This window comes from Epargyreus clarus, unplaced genomic scaffold (genome assembly GCF_041222505.1).
Source record: "Epargyreus clarus isolate Ecla_fem2 unplaced genomic scaffold, WU_Ecla_fem_2.2 ptg000035l, whole genome shotgun sequence".
Lineage (NCBI taxonomy): Eukaryota > Metazoa > Arthropoda > Insecta > Lepidoptera > Hesperiidae > Epargyreus > Epargyreus clarus.
Window position 1 is genome coordinate 5,629,154 of NW_027332240.1, and position 14,564 is coordinate 5,643,717.

General features: G+C 35.1%; 1 protein-coding gene across 3 annotated transcripts in view; it reads left to right on the forward strand.

The window, feature by feature from the left end:
- LOC140756751 (uncharacterized) overlaps positions 1–14,564 on the forward strand; it is a 47,814-nt gene that overhangs the window by 23,252 nt on the left and 9,998 nt on the right. Inside the window, exon 1 of one of the 3 annotated variants that reach the window (XM_073092299.1) lies at positions 14,071–14,089. The exons of the other annotated variants lie outside the window; for them this stretch is intronic. The gene's annotated coding sequence lies outside the window, so the exon portion shown is untranslated. Of the gene's footprint in view, positions 1–14,070; positions 14,090–14,564 lie in introns of those variants that run through there. 3 annotated transcript variants of the gene reach the window in all.

Consider the following 14,564-nt stretch of genomic DNA (forward strand, 5'->3'; position numbering starts at 1 on the left):
ATCCAATCTATTTATTTGAAACATAAAATATTTTTAATATATATATGGTCCCATGAGATGTTGTTAGGTTACATAGTGAGATAATACCTTAAGACAGAAGGTCTCTTAAGTACAGACTACATGAATCCAAGGACTTGGATTCCATGGATCTCACGACTTTTTACGGTGGAAGAGCTGAATGGCGAGACTTGGATTTTTTTACAAGCAGTGTTTTTGATGGCATATGTGTATTATTATATACAAAAATACGACTTCTTCAAAATAAGTAGGTAACTAAAAAGGGAAGTAATGTAGACTATAACACTTCTACAATTTAGATTTTGGAGTAAATTCAAGGACACCTTGTATTTTAAAATCCTTCAGGACGTTTAGGTTGAAGGGTGTGCTTAAGAATGAGACATACATATACTTGAAAAACATTACTCTTCGTAGTCAGATAAAAAGGAAAGTAATGTAACCTATATCCCTCCAATAATTAAGACGAATACAACGTAACCTCATATGTTAAATCGTCCAGCCGTTTGAACTGTAGGTTGTGCCAAAGCATCTCATTTACATTACCTACCTATTTACATGTAGGTATAGCCCGCGTAAAACTGCTAGTCCGCTCTGAGTATAGAAATGAGTCGCGTCGCCATAGCAAATTGTATGACAACACCTGCTCGCAAGAACTTCAGAGCGGACTAGCAGTTTGACGCGGATACATATGTTTAAAAACATTACCATCCACCGCCAAAAAACTAACGGTAATCATAATTAAAAAGCAACTAACGAAACTTGTATTAACAAGAGTATCTCATTAGAGCGTCTAAGACAACCGGCATTCCGTTTGTTCAGTTGCGGCAGTATCTCCTGAGAGCAAACCACATCCTTTTGTAGTGACACTTGTGTCTACAGAGCATCTGCTGTAGATTCCTCGCTTGATACTATGTTTGGTTTGAAGTATTTTTAATTGTTACCCGCGTGGCGGAGGTGACACCGCTTATAAGATGGGTTCCAGGTTCGATTCTCGGATAGCTATGATTAATTTGGGTTACGGTTCTGGGTCTGGGTGTTTTTTGTCTACGGATGTCTATGGAGGGCAATGGCCTCCAGTGAACTGCAGTGTAAAACTCCAATCCTATTTAGGTGCTCGTATACTGGTTCTATATTATAAAATAAATGTATATCAATAATATATTTAACCTAAAACAACATTACCAAACGCAGTACCTAACGTGATTTTATTTTGCGTATTCTTGAAAAATTCATTAATTTGATACATAGATCCCATATAATGGGGTGCATAAAAATTAAATTGGTACACCATATTGGGATGTTACCCATTTGGATATCATTTCATCATTATTATCATTAGAATGATCATTAGAATGACGTCACTCTAATAATCCAAGCGAAATGTCTACAGTCACAGAATTTTTCCTCAATCCGTACGATTTAACGGGTTTAAAGTTCAATTGAAAGATTCAACCCTCACGTGCGAACTAACAAAGCAATTAAAATAAAAGTTTAAGTACTTATTCTGTTTGATGACGTTTATAATTAATAATCATTTCATATCAAACGATTATCTCGTCTGGGTTTACGCACGTAAGATTAAAGTCAAAAATTCTTTGTGAAGGAAATCCGTATTAATGTGATGACAATATACAGAGATAAATTATATTTAATTTACAACACTTGGATTACGTTTTTGTTTTGTTCTTGATATAGCTTGGGACGTTAAACCCTATAATCTTTTCAGTAAGTCATTTCCCTCCTTTAAGACAAGTTTCCCAAGGGTGGCTAAAATCTACTCTTAAGGGTGGATTGCGACTGACCTAAGTGAGTATTTATCTACTGACCACTAAACATGGATTTTAGACACAAACACATCCCACAAAATAGTCACTCACAAATATTTCCTAATTTGACAATTTTAGTAGACAGAATTTGTCAAATTCTTATCGTCGGTAGGCAAAACAATGGATAGATTGATTAATAATAACGGGCTAAATAACTGGCTACATATGGACTTAGCTAACCATTAGGAATATTAATTAAAATTTTCAAACAAGCAAATTTCTTCATATTTACATTGACTATCAAAAAGTTTACCAATACTTTTTTATGTACGACCCGGGACTCGAACCCTGGTACAGGACTAGTCTAGTTAACATATACCTCACTGAGCAGACGCATCAAGATAAACGTTAATGTTAAACAATCCTTATCGGCGACTTCAAAGTACATCTCAGTGTCAATATGCATCTCACAGCTCAATTAGACATGGTTGCCCCTATCTAAAACGAATTGGAATTTATAACAAAGAAATACTTAAAATACTTGTATTTTTCTATTTTTTTTTAATCAAACAGCGATAAGTCCCGTAAAATACAGAGTTACTTGCAGATCATACTATTCCTGAAAATTAGAACGCTTCCACATTCAGAACAGTTATCAACTACCTGCATAACAGCAGCATGATGTAGTATATTCCACGTCTCTCGAATATGATGAGAAACTCGTGTCTATATCGATCATATCGATGTGTGTCAAATCCAATAGGATAGCTTCATTTTCATTTGTTTAGTTTAGGACAAATCCTAGTAGCTAAATTATGTCTTTTATGGTTAGGTGCGAACTAAGGATTGTAGTTATGGATGTAAAATTTATTGTTTTATTTATTAAATGGATTACCCACATAAGAAACAGTGTTTACAATGAATACATTTTAAATAAGCTCAAAGGATACATTCCAACTGTTCGAGTAATTCCATCATGCATTATTAGGTACATGTTACACATTTTTAAAATATTATATTAAATACAAAAAATGAAATGTCTTAAGCTAAAAATAATTAATAAGGCGAGTACAATGGAATAAAGATAGATTGAATGAATTGAATTAAATTTTAATAATATCAATAAAAGAAAACAAAACATAGCGTAAAACAAACAGCGCCTCGTCGTTAGGCACCGTTTAGCTACCTCGCACACCTCTGTTAGATATGCACCCTTACTGTGTTACTCCTAAGACATACAGTAAAATTAATAGCCTTCAAATCAAAACAGACAGCCCTTACGTCAACCTAACGGTACCTTATCAGATAGTGAGTTCCGGCCTCAATTGCCGAGCCTGATTGGGCAAGTTTGGACAACTGGACCGATAGCCGAGATGAGTAATCGTTTACCTGGTGACGGACTGGGCTCGTCTCGAACGTTTACAGACGTGGAGATAGCTGATAATTTGAATGGAGTCATGCCTTGCTCATAAGACGATATGATGAAAATTTCTTCAGTTCGTATGTGTGGAAATTGAAATTATTTAAAAGGAAATATTTTACAATTTTACATAATGGTACATATAATTAATTATTTATGATGAATGGATTTTTTTATTATGTGGTTGTACGGAATGATATGTTCGCCCAGTGAAAAAAAACCCTTTATAAATTAAAATTAAAAAAAAAATCCAGTTATCATAACATAACTTGAAGGTGCCAGAACTATTCACATTTTTGTTTATAACCCACATAGCACATACCATTTTGTCTATGATAGTATTAAGCGCTGTGGTCTGCTTTGAAGGATTTTGTCAAGGTAGAGACACTTATACCAAAACTTCGAATATGTTTATAACACACCCTCAGTGACCCTCACCTATAATATTATAAGGCGCTTCTGATAAAGGCTGGTAAAGGGTATTTAAGGGAGATACACGCAAGGCCTTTAAAATTAGACCTCAAGGGCGTCAGGGGTCAAAATTGATCAAGAGTCACAATGCATATATGAGCGACCTCTGACCTACCTACGTAAGAACCAGTCTACCCCATTCCTTTCAAATAGACGGCATGGTCATTCGTTACTTATCTTATACATAAAATTTTCGTGTCACAATGTTAGTTACCGTACTCTTCCGAAACGGCTTTACCGTTTTTCACCAAATTTTATATACGAGTACATATTCAGTAGGTCTGAGAACAGGCTACTATCTATTTTTCATACCCCTAAGTGATAAGGGTTGCTCACCCTTAAAATTTTTTTATTTATATGGCAACACAACGTTTGCAGGGTCAGCTAGTATTTTATAAAAAATGTAAATAAAGAAATAAGAATTCTAATTAATTCTAAGCTCATATTATATTAACAACTTAAAATTTCGCTACGTGCAAAATGTCAAGCTTTATAGGAACTTTTATGCTTAAACGTAAATAAAGCTGCACGAAAAAGCTCGTAGCAAATACTCGTAACTTTTGTACACAACATCAAATTTAGATTTAGATAACGTATGTACAATTTTCAGGAAAATTGCTGAAAACCTAGGAAATCATACCATGTCAAAGAAAATTGTAGTTTTCAATCCTATTTTTCGTGCTCAGGCCAAATTTGTAGAAAATTTGATTTCGTCGGAATCGTATTGTGGTAGACATGTGAATTCAATTCAAATTTTGTTTGATTATAATTCAGCAACAATTTTGAAAATTTGATAAAAAAATCGTATTGTTTTACATTAGGTACTTTAATTTGACCTACTTTGGTTTGCGTCTGACTGTATTTATACTATAACCGTGCTAGGATGTTGTGTAAAATATTTTTGGTATTAAGAACGGCTACAAGATTTTGGTGCGTGACGGTATCATAGGTACTGTTCAATACAAAGAATATCTTTTTTGCCTGACACTTTCATAGAACGTTCGGTATGGATACGAAGTATTGTCCGCGTAAAACTGTTAATTAGCTCTGAATATAGAAATGAATCGCGTCGCCATAGTAAATTATACGACTACACCTGCTCGCAACAATTTCAGAGCGGACTAGCAGTTTGGCGCGGACTATACCTAAGTACCTAATGGGTAGTCTCCTTTACACCGTACTATATACATATATTATAAATTATTGTCAAATTTATGTACATACCTAACTTTTGTGTCATATGAAAAAAAGTTATGTAAATACATAAGGTATATGTTTCATATTGTTCAAATTTTCAAAGTATACCTGAGCACATTTTAATGTACTGAATAAACCATGATCACCACCACTTATCTGAAAATCAAGATACCTGTAATTTCCTTCCCAATAAAATGAAAAGACAAAAAACAAATTAATTTGTGTGCGTGTTAGAGGTAAACAACCTACAAGGAGTCGTGTACCTTCATACGTGAGGGATATGTTAATTTGGTGTACTTTGGTAACAGTTTCGTGAGCGGAAAAGGTCTGTACTTTCGACGTATCTTCATTGATAGGTCACATTATAGATATACTTTGTATAAAATAATTCTTTTTTTTATAATAATAATTTAGCGAACGAGCGTGCAGTCCACCTGATGATAAATACTCACTGCCGCTTATGAACATCTATTATCAATATTTTTTTATAATATAGGAGTAGCAGACGAGCATGCAGTCCACCTAATCGTAAGTGGCTACTGCCGCCCATGGTCATCTGCAATCAACACCAGATAGGATTAGATTTTACTACCTGAGGTCAGCCTCAGATGCGCCGCTTCTCCTGAGGACTAAGCTGGAACGCCTCGGAAAAGTATGTCTCCCTTACCACACCCTTCAAACCAGAACACAGCAGCGCTTAACACTGCTGTTATGAGGCAGAAATAGGTGTGACGGTACGGTGGAATCTACCTAGTTTCTTAAAAGTTCATTTGAAAAATTTAAAAGAACATTCTTCTTTTAATTTGCTATATTACCTACCTACTATAAAATTGCATTGCAGAGAAGTATATTTATCGTCATTTTAATGAGATGTGAAGACTATTTGCAATGCACATCATAATAATTTCTTAATAAACGAATATTACTCAGTGAGTTAATAAACTGCATATAATTACTGAAGATTCATAAAAACGACTCGTCTTATTTGAGATTATACTGCGATAACCCCTATAACTTGAGATGTTTGTTTATTTCCTGATATAATACCAGTATGACGTGTTGTATAAAATACGTATATAAGTTTTAATTAGTGTTAGGTTTTTTATTTTAAAAAATAAACGTCGACTGTCGTCTTCAGTTCAGTCGAACATCACTAATAAAGTTTTAGATACACGCCGAATGCAGACGAATAGACGCAAGTAGGAATATGTAAAAACCCTGCTCGGTATTCGCTTCGACAGTCGTCCATCAAGATGTAGGTTTTTCAGCGAAAATCAAAGAATTTCGCGCATGTCATCGTGCGCAGCGTTTACATATTCGTCATTATTTAGAAAATTACTCGACCGATTATTCGCGAGTATTTAAATTTAAAACTGGCATAATAGTCGGCGTTCGCGAGTATTTAAAACTGGCATAATAGTCGACGGTCGCATTTTGATTACGAACTCTTATAGCAAGAAATCATAGGTGTGGCATACCGTAAAATTAAAATTACTTTTTAATACTTTTCTATGTCTAATGCTACGTATTTTCAATATCTGTGTAAGCATCATCATCATCATCATCATCAACAACCCATTACTGTCCCACTGCTGGGCACGGGTCTCCTCTCAGAATGAGAAGGCTTAGGCCATAGTCCACCGCGCTGGCCAAGTGCGTGTAGGTAGACTTCACATACCTTTGAGATTATAAATCTCTCAGGTATGCAGTTTCCTCACGATGTTTTCCTTCACCGTTTTAGCAAGTGATAATTAATTTCTAATACGCACATAACTTTGAAAAACCAGAGGTGCGTGCCTGGGATTTGAACCTCGGACCCCTCGATCGAGAGGCCGCGTTTCTTAACCACTGCTTCTCATATCGTGTAAGCATATCGATACCTTAATTCGCAAATCAGCCAACTCCACTTTTTGTCAAAATAAATTAAAAAAAAACATTTTGAAAAAAGTGGAGTTGGCTGATTTGGGAATTAAGGTATCGATATATAAAACACTTATATTTTAACACACTTAGAGTACACAAATATACCTACATGTACATTTTATTTTTCTAACATAAATCCTTCTGTAGTTCCTCAAAAAGGAGAGAATACACACCGTATACAATATTTCTGTTAACCAATAGCTAGAATCAACGAAGAGCATTATCATAACTCATTGACTGCGCGTTATCACGTCTGCAGTGCTGTTACCGCCATCTCTCGGGCCCTGTCGGATCAATATTCAGTTATTCCACGCCCCAACACGGTGATTTAATCGCTTTTCCGTTCGGAGAAAAGTTATAAATGTTTTACTTAGCGTAGCATGTCTTGAGTATGTCTGTATGTAATTTGGTAACTCGAAGGTGGTACAACAATCTATGCTTCGACTCCAGTGGTTTCACCGCCACACTTATGCTTCTCTAATAAAAGCAGTCTTAAGCGCTGTTGTGTTCTGGTTTGAAGGGTGTGTTAAGGGAGACATACATTTCCGAGGCATGCCAGCTTAGTCCTCTGCTACTCTTATATTATGTAAAAAAGATAATAGCGAGATGTCTTCATCAAATAAACGTTAATGACGTTTGGCAAAAAATTTGGGAGATTTTACTTTCATATTAAATTTAATTTTAATAGATAAGTATATCGCATACATAACTAGAATGAAAATTGAATCTTGATAGTTTATTGGTATAAAATTCCAACTTTATTGATCAAGAAAGTTCACTCCACCTTTATAACGGAAAACCTTCTTGTATTTTATTGGTAGTGTCCTCAGTCCTTCTTTAATAAACCTTTCTAGACGATTACCGCCATCTGGCGAGCCCTGCGCGATTCTGTATTCAGTTATTCATCTCCCGCGCAAACCTAATTGGAACGCTTTTCCGTTCGGAGAAAGCGTCGATCGATTCGAAGTTTTGGGCGCGCACAGATAAGGAATCGATACGTTGAAGAACAGGCGGAAAATATTTATTATCTACTTATCTTCGTGGTTCTTGTATTTTTTATTATTAGTGGGTATTGTATATTTACACATTCAATTGGATTTTTATATAACGTAACTTTCAATATTTTAAATCAATTACGTAATATAACTGGTTACTTCATAATATAATAATTATATTACAATATTTTTTCCTCTGTTTATTAGGTACTCTGCATAGTTTATGGCAATTTCTGAGAAAGTGACAAAAAAATATTATCTGTGAAAATTACTATCACATTGATAAATACACGAAAATAAAATTAATGATGTCATATTCTTTTTATCAGAATAAATTACAAACTACCCGCAACTCAACTTACAATAGATCTATTTTAATGCAATAAGTCTTAAACCTAAGAATCATGGCATTAAAATATGTATATCCAATATTTATGGCCAATACTATTAGTACTAGTAACATCGGCGTAATATTCACCTCATACCTATGACACCCTAGTACAAATGCAGGTCCTATGCCCTATTGACCCAACCAAGGCAGGGCCCAGCTTATAACAGAGAATCATAACCGAACCGTTAAATCGGCGCGGAAGGCGCGCTCCTGACTTGCATTGCTGATGGCGGCGCAAGATGGCCGCCGCTGCCCACAGAATTATAATATGCACAGATTATCTATATTTCAGATGCGTTTGAATATGGAATTCGTTTTCTTTCTTTATTGCTGTGTTAAATAACTGCCGGTGAAGGTTTTGGAAATTAGATTTTTAAAACACTAATGTAGGTAGGTACTTATACTAACTACCTACCTAAGATTAGTTGTAGATTTTCTACTCCTGAAGACTAACTAACTATTTACTTATTAGAAATAACACACTTAAAGAAATATTTACCTGTTTTCTAGACAGGTCTATTATGGGGTAATAACACCATGAAAAATCTTCCATTGACAGTAATGAATGGCTTCATCTCATTAAATTTCTCCATAGAAACTATCCAATTGTCCACCGCAATAGCCGGTGGGACTAATAGACAATACCCATCTATTTACCGCTATTACAGCGTAAAATCCGTTGGAGTCTTTCGAAATCTGCGCGCCTGGTAATTGTCAATGCATAATGAGGGCATGAAAAAAGGAATAGACCCGTTGTTTTTACATTCGACCTGTTTAAAGGTCCAGAGTTCGATGCCCAGACAAGCACTACCGATTTTACGAACTTATGTGCGTATAAGAATTTAAGTATAACTCGCTTTAACTTTGAAAGATAATTGCGAAAGGGCCTAAAATTTTTGTAAAAAGGCCCTCTGAGGTGTGTGAAGTCTTATCTATCAGCCAGCGTGGTGGACTAAGGCCCTCATTATAAACGAAGACCTGTGCCTAAGAGTGGGACAATAATACCTTAATGATGATAATGATATAGTGAGGGAAAAATCACAAAGCCTACATGCCTGAAAGTTCTTTAATAATCTCAGATAGTGTCGCTTAGTAAACTATAAGAGTCTACTGGACTATGGCCTTAAACCCTTATGAGTGCCCGTGCCCAGCAGTGGGACAACTGAATAGTGGTAAAGATACGTTGTAATTCAGTACCGTTGAAAGCATTCGAGTTGAAAGCAAGCGGTACCCACGACGTCCTCGCCATATCAATCAAAACTTATGTGACCACCGTTATTTGAATTTATTAACTGAGTTATAAGGACGAGTATTGAGTGGTAGCCTACCGCTAGGGCTGCCACTTTAAAGAATATTTGTTACAAAATCATTTTAAAAATATAGTAGTTTTTTGGGGAAATTTAGATACAGTAGATATTTTAAGACGCCGACTTATTTCTAAATATTGAAAACCACTAGGTACCAATGAGAATATAATTATTTTCTATAATAAGTAAGTATATAGTACAATTGATTGCAAAATAGGAGGTACAAGGTATTTTTTGCAAACGAGCATGGAGCTGATGGTAAGGGGCTACTGCTGTCAATGGTCATCTGTAATCGGCCATAAGTCTGCTATCGGCTATAGTCGGCCATAGGTAAGTTGTTACTACGAAGTTGTTACTACTAAGTTACTCCTAAGGACTAAATTGGACGTCTAGGATAAATCTCCCTTACCTCACCCCTCAAATGCAGCACTGCTGTTTTAGGCTGAAATAGGTGTGTTGGAAGTGCCTTCGGAATCGAACCACATTTTGCTCCATACGTTTTAGTATTCTTATATACATAGTTCTCCATATATTTTAGTTGTAGTGGCAACCCTAGCAGTAAATAGGACGCCATAACGCCGGGATGGTGATAGGTCGATTAAAATTCCGAATAAGCGGGAAGGAGGAAGTCACGAGCACATCTATGTCACACCTTTTCTCCGTATACGAAGTGAGTGAACCCGGTGGACGGAGCTGATTTTGTGATGTGATTGTACGGTTTTATTGTTCTGGACTTTTGTATTTATTGAAAATTGAGTAGTTTTATAGTTAAAGTTAGGTTGAACACAGGTAAGCTGTATATGAACATCTGTAACTGTGATGAAGAGCTCTTTGCGCCTTTTTTTGAAAAATATGATAGAATCCTGTATTAAAAAGTAGTAAAAAAAGAAAAGATATGATAGAATCCTGTATTAGTAGAAAGCGTTTTTTTTTAATGACTAAATTCCGTGTTGTTGGCATGGTTCCTTCATGGTAGTGCACGGCTTTACTTTTTTTTACGTAGGACTCCAAATATTTGCGATTCCATTTGTACTTTACCTTTAGGTGAAAATCCAATCAATATCAGTTTATCTGAAACTTATAAAATTGCATTTTAGAATCGCAGCCTGAAATTTCGGTTGATTTTTGTATATGATTTTGTATGATTTTGTATGTTAAATAGATTAACACCCGTTAGAACTTCATAAAGAATCTTAACCAATTTTTGGCCAGAAGTTTTACAATACATAAACTGACAAATGGCGAACTATTGCAGGCAAAAATTGCTTAAAATTCATTATTATTAACAGACTCTAATAATACGTAACTCTTAACTCCGTGAGCACGGACTATATAATGCGATAAACAACATAACTGAACATAGAACCTCCTCATTTTTGAAAGCCGGTGAAAATTGTGCATTTTCCCTCTTTTTACGTTAGCACCTTATGATTTCCATCCAAGATCATTTACACCAAAACGAACCCCGCAAACCCGACTCCGCATTCTCTCTGCGTGCACTCCACAGTTTCCTGGAATCGATATGCCTATACGTACGATTTCGACACCGTTGCGACAGTTCCGCGTACAGTTGCGTAAACGGCCGCCGTCACACCGTCGCGAACGTGACAATTTGGACTTATCGATTGTGATAGTCACACCTGTTCAGCAGTGATTATGTTGACCACAAGATCTGATAAAAATGGCAAAACTTTTTGATAATTTTAAATGTTAAAAGCACTTTACTTACGTCTTTCTGCTGGGGTTGCTCCATGCAACTGGAGAAGGCCAGCAGCCACTCCGTGACAACAAAGCAGATTGTTGGAGGGAGAGTTACTATTGAGCATCCTGTGGCGGATATTTATACAACATCACAACATCTACAGAAAGTGCGGAGATATGGGGAGTTTATTCTGCAACTAATTAACACTCTTGCTAAAAACAGAGCCAGAACGCTATGACATGGGGCTCTTCAAAAAAGGTGCAAAAAGAGCTCTCCTTCAAAGCCGGCGATGCATTGGCGACTCCTCTGGTGTTGCAAATGTTCATAGGCGACGTTGACTACTTTCCATCAGGTAGCATGTCTGTTTTATCGTAAGGCGCAAATATATATATCCCTAATAAAAAAAACATATATGCCTTTAGTCTAAGATACAAATAAAGTTCAATTACTTATGTTTAATGACTTTATTAGAAATATCACAATAATTTGCCGCAATAACGTTTACACGTATTAGGAATGTAAAAAATTAAATCATTACATTATTAATAGTGCACAAAAACCTGTTGAAGCAAGTTACCAGATTATTACACAACGGTGCAATATCATCCATCATTACTCGTGTGGCCATACGTTTGGGAATAATACGACAATCCTGCTACGAATAATCTGAATTAAAACCATAGATTAGTAAAGATTACTCACTCCTAACAAGAAAATGTAACCAGTTTTGAGAATTGAAATAGTTGCGTAAAAAAGTTTTGCCACGTCTCCGTGCTAAAATGTCCCTAAAATATTTGAAATAATTGTTTATTTAGTATGTAAATTACGCAGTATTAGTTATGTATTCGTAAATTTTCTCTAAAAATGTTTTTATTTGTCAAGAATTAAAAAAAAAAGAACATATAATAATCCGTTTGTGGCTTCATTCAATTTCAAGGCGGCGAAGTATTTTTACTAATCTATGATTAAAACTAGTATTTAATAATACGATATAATAATAGGCACAGTAATAGTTACTAGCATTTTTTAATTTTAGAATGGATAGGGTGACCGTATAAATAAGGAAACAGGACAACCGTACATTGATAAAATACTAATAAGAAGCGTTTATTTATAGAAATATATAAAGAAAGTTTATATCGGGAGTTTATAAAATATGTTCTATATTAAGCTACGCTCAAAATATTGGAAGACAGAATTGTTATTATAATAAATCTATATCTCCAATCTATCTTTATGAGTAAATAATGGCGTAACATTAATTAAAACAATTATGCATTCATTAAATGAAAAAAGCTATATAATGAAAAATATGCACTATTATATAATATATAATAGTGCATATTTTTCAATATTGAAAAAAGTCTTATAAAATTATCATTTTTGGGTAAGCGCTAAAATGTAATAATTGATAAAACGTGTGTTTTATCAAATATATTCGTCCCATATCAAACAAAAATGATGGTGACACCACAGAGCGTCGTGTTACTTCACGAGATTGCGTGAACTGATAATTCTTAAGAAAATATGATACGCTACATTTGCTGGCTACTGGTTTTAGTTGGCAATTCAGCTTCTGAAAAATGAGGTGGCCATTTCACCGATACATTATTATGTACTTTTAAATATTGGAGTAGTACACGAGTATGCAGTCCACCTGATGGTAAGTGGCTACTGCAGCCTGTCAACGGTCAACCACAGGTGAAATTAGAGTCCTATCTGAGGCCATTGATGTGTTGCTAGCCACTCGAATAATAACGTCCTTACCACACCCTTGAAACCAGAACACAGCAGCGCAGCAGTATTGTTCTATCACGGAGGTTACAACGCCACACGTATTTCTACCCTAAAGCAGTTCATATGTTTCGATGCATGCTGACTAACTTACATAATATTACCTATGAGGCGAACATCTGACTCCTAAAAAATGGCAACACTTCTTTGATCAGCTTCAGATATAACATCAATTCTATATGGAGTTGGTTAAAGAAGTCCATGGGCAGCAATGACTAGAGAGTCCAGAGGGAGGACTACATGCTACGTCAATCTTAAAACAGAAAATATTTCACAAAAACCAAGATAACATTTAAAAAGACAAACATAGGTATTGTTAGTAAAACTAAAATAGTGCTAAACGACTCAAAATTAGCTCATAACTTCTCCAATTTAGTTAATTGGCGTAATTCGATCGCGCCCCGCTACCGGATGTGTTTATCTAAATATGCATTGAAAACAGATACTGCGTCACGTTCACGCACACATACAGAAAAATAGGGTTGTCGACTGATTTAATTATTTTGTTTATTAATAATGATTATTGTGACCAATTATATCATAATTGAAAATTTGGTAAGCTACTGTGGTTTTTATATTGTGGTGTTGAATAACAGTTGTAAACGAAATTATCTTCTATTTCATGTATTTAACAGTAGTGTGTAAAATTATACTTTTTACAAGCTTTTTTATTAGCTAAGACAATGTTTATCTATTACGAAAATCTAATTCTTATGCTATAGCTAGAATTTTGAATTTTTGGAAAAAGTGGATTTTTTCTTAGTTTTTTTTTATTTGAATTCTAGAACTTCAGTTTTACTTTACCCCGTTTGCAACAGACAGCTCGACAAATAGACATACCTATTCTATAATTATAATATCTGTGTTGACTATGTTACTTGTTCCATTACTGATAAAATTATTCAAAAGTGACTACACTTCATTTTTTTACTATCGAAAAAAACTCAGTCTTTGACAACCCTAGCAACATACCCACACATACACCAACACATTCAAATTTTCTTATTAATCAATAAGATTCATGTATGTTGCAAACAAATGCCTTGTTTTTTCATTCATAGTTTTATTGTTCCTATTTAAGTGTTACGATAAAGTTACTGACTTTGTAAGTACCTATACCATTTTATACTGTTTAGTCAAATTAATTTAGTTTAAGAAAGGGTGGTAGAGCAGTAGGGAGTTTAGGTTCGACTGCGGAAATACCACCACCCTTACTTTGCTATGTTCTGGTTTGAAGGGCTTGGTAAGGAAGGCAAGCTTATTCGAGGCGTTCCAGCTTAGTTCTCAGGTGTAACGACGCATCTGTGGCCGACCTTAAGTAGGATTATCTAATCTGATCGGGGGTTGATTAAAGATGTCCATGGGCGGCAGTAGCCACTTACCATCAGGTGCACTGCATGCTCGTCCGATACTCCTATACTATAAAAACAGTTTTTAATACATTTTGGAGATTTATCGAACTTTTAGTAGCAACTCTAATGTTTTCTTCAAACGTTAGCAAGTTATAGTTAAAGTTAATCTTTGTTCATTAATTTAAATTAATCATGCCTGTTATTTCATATAGGTATGTGGCTTTGTAT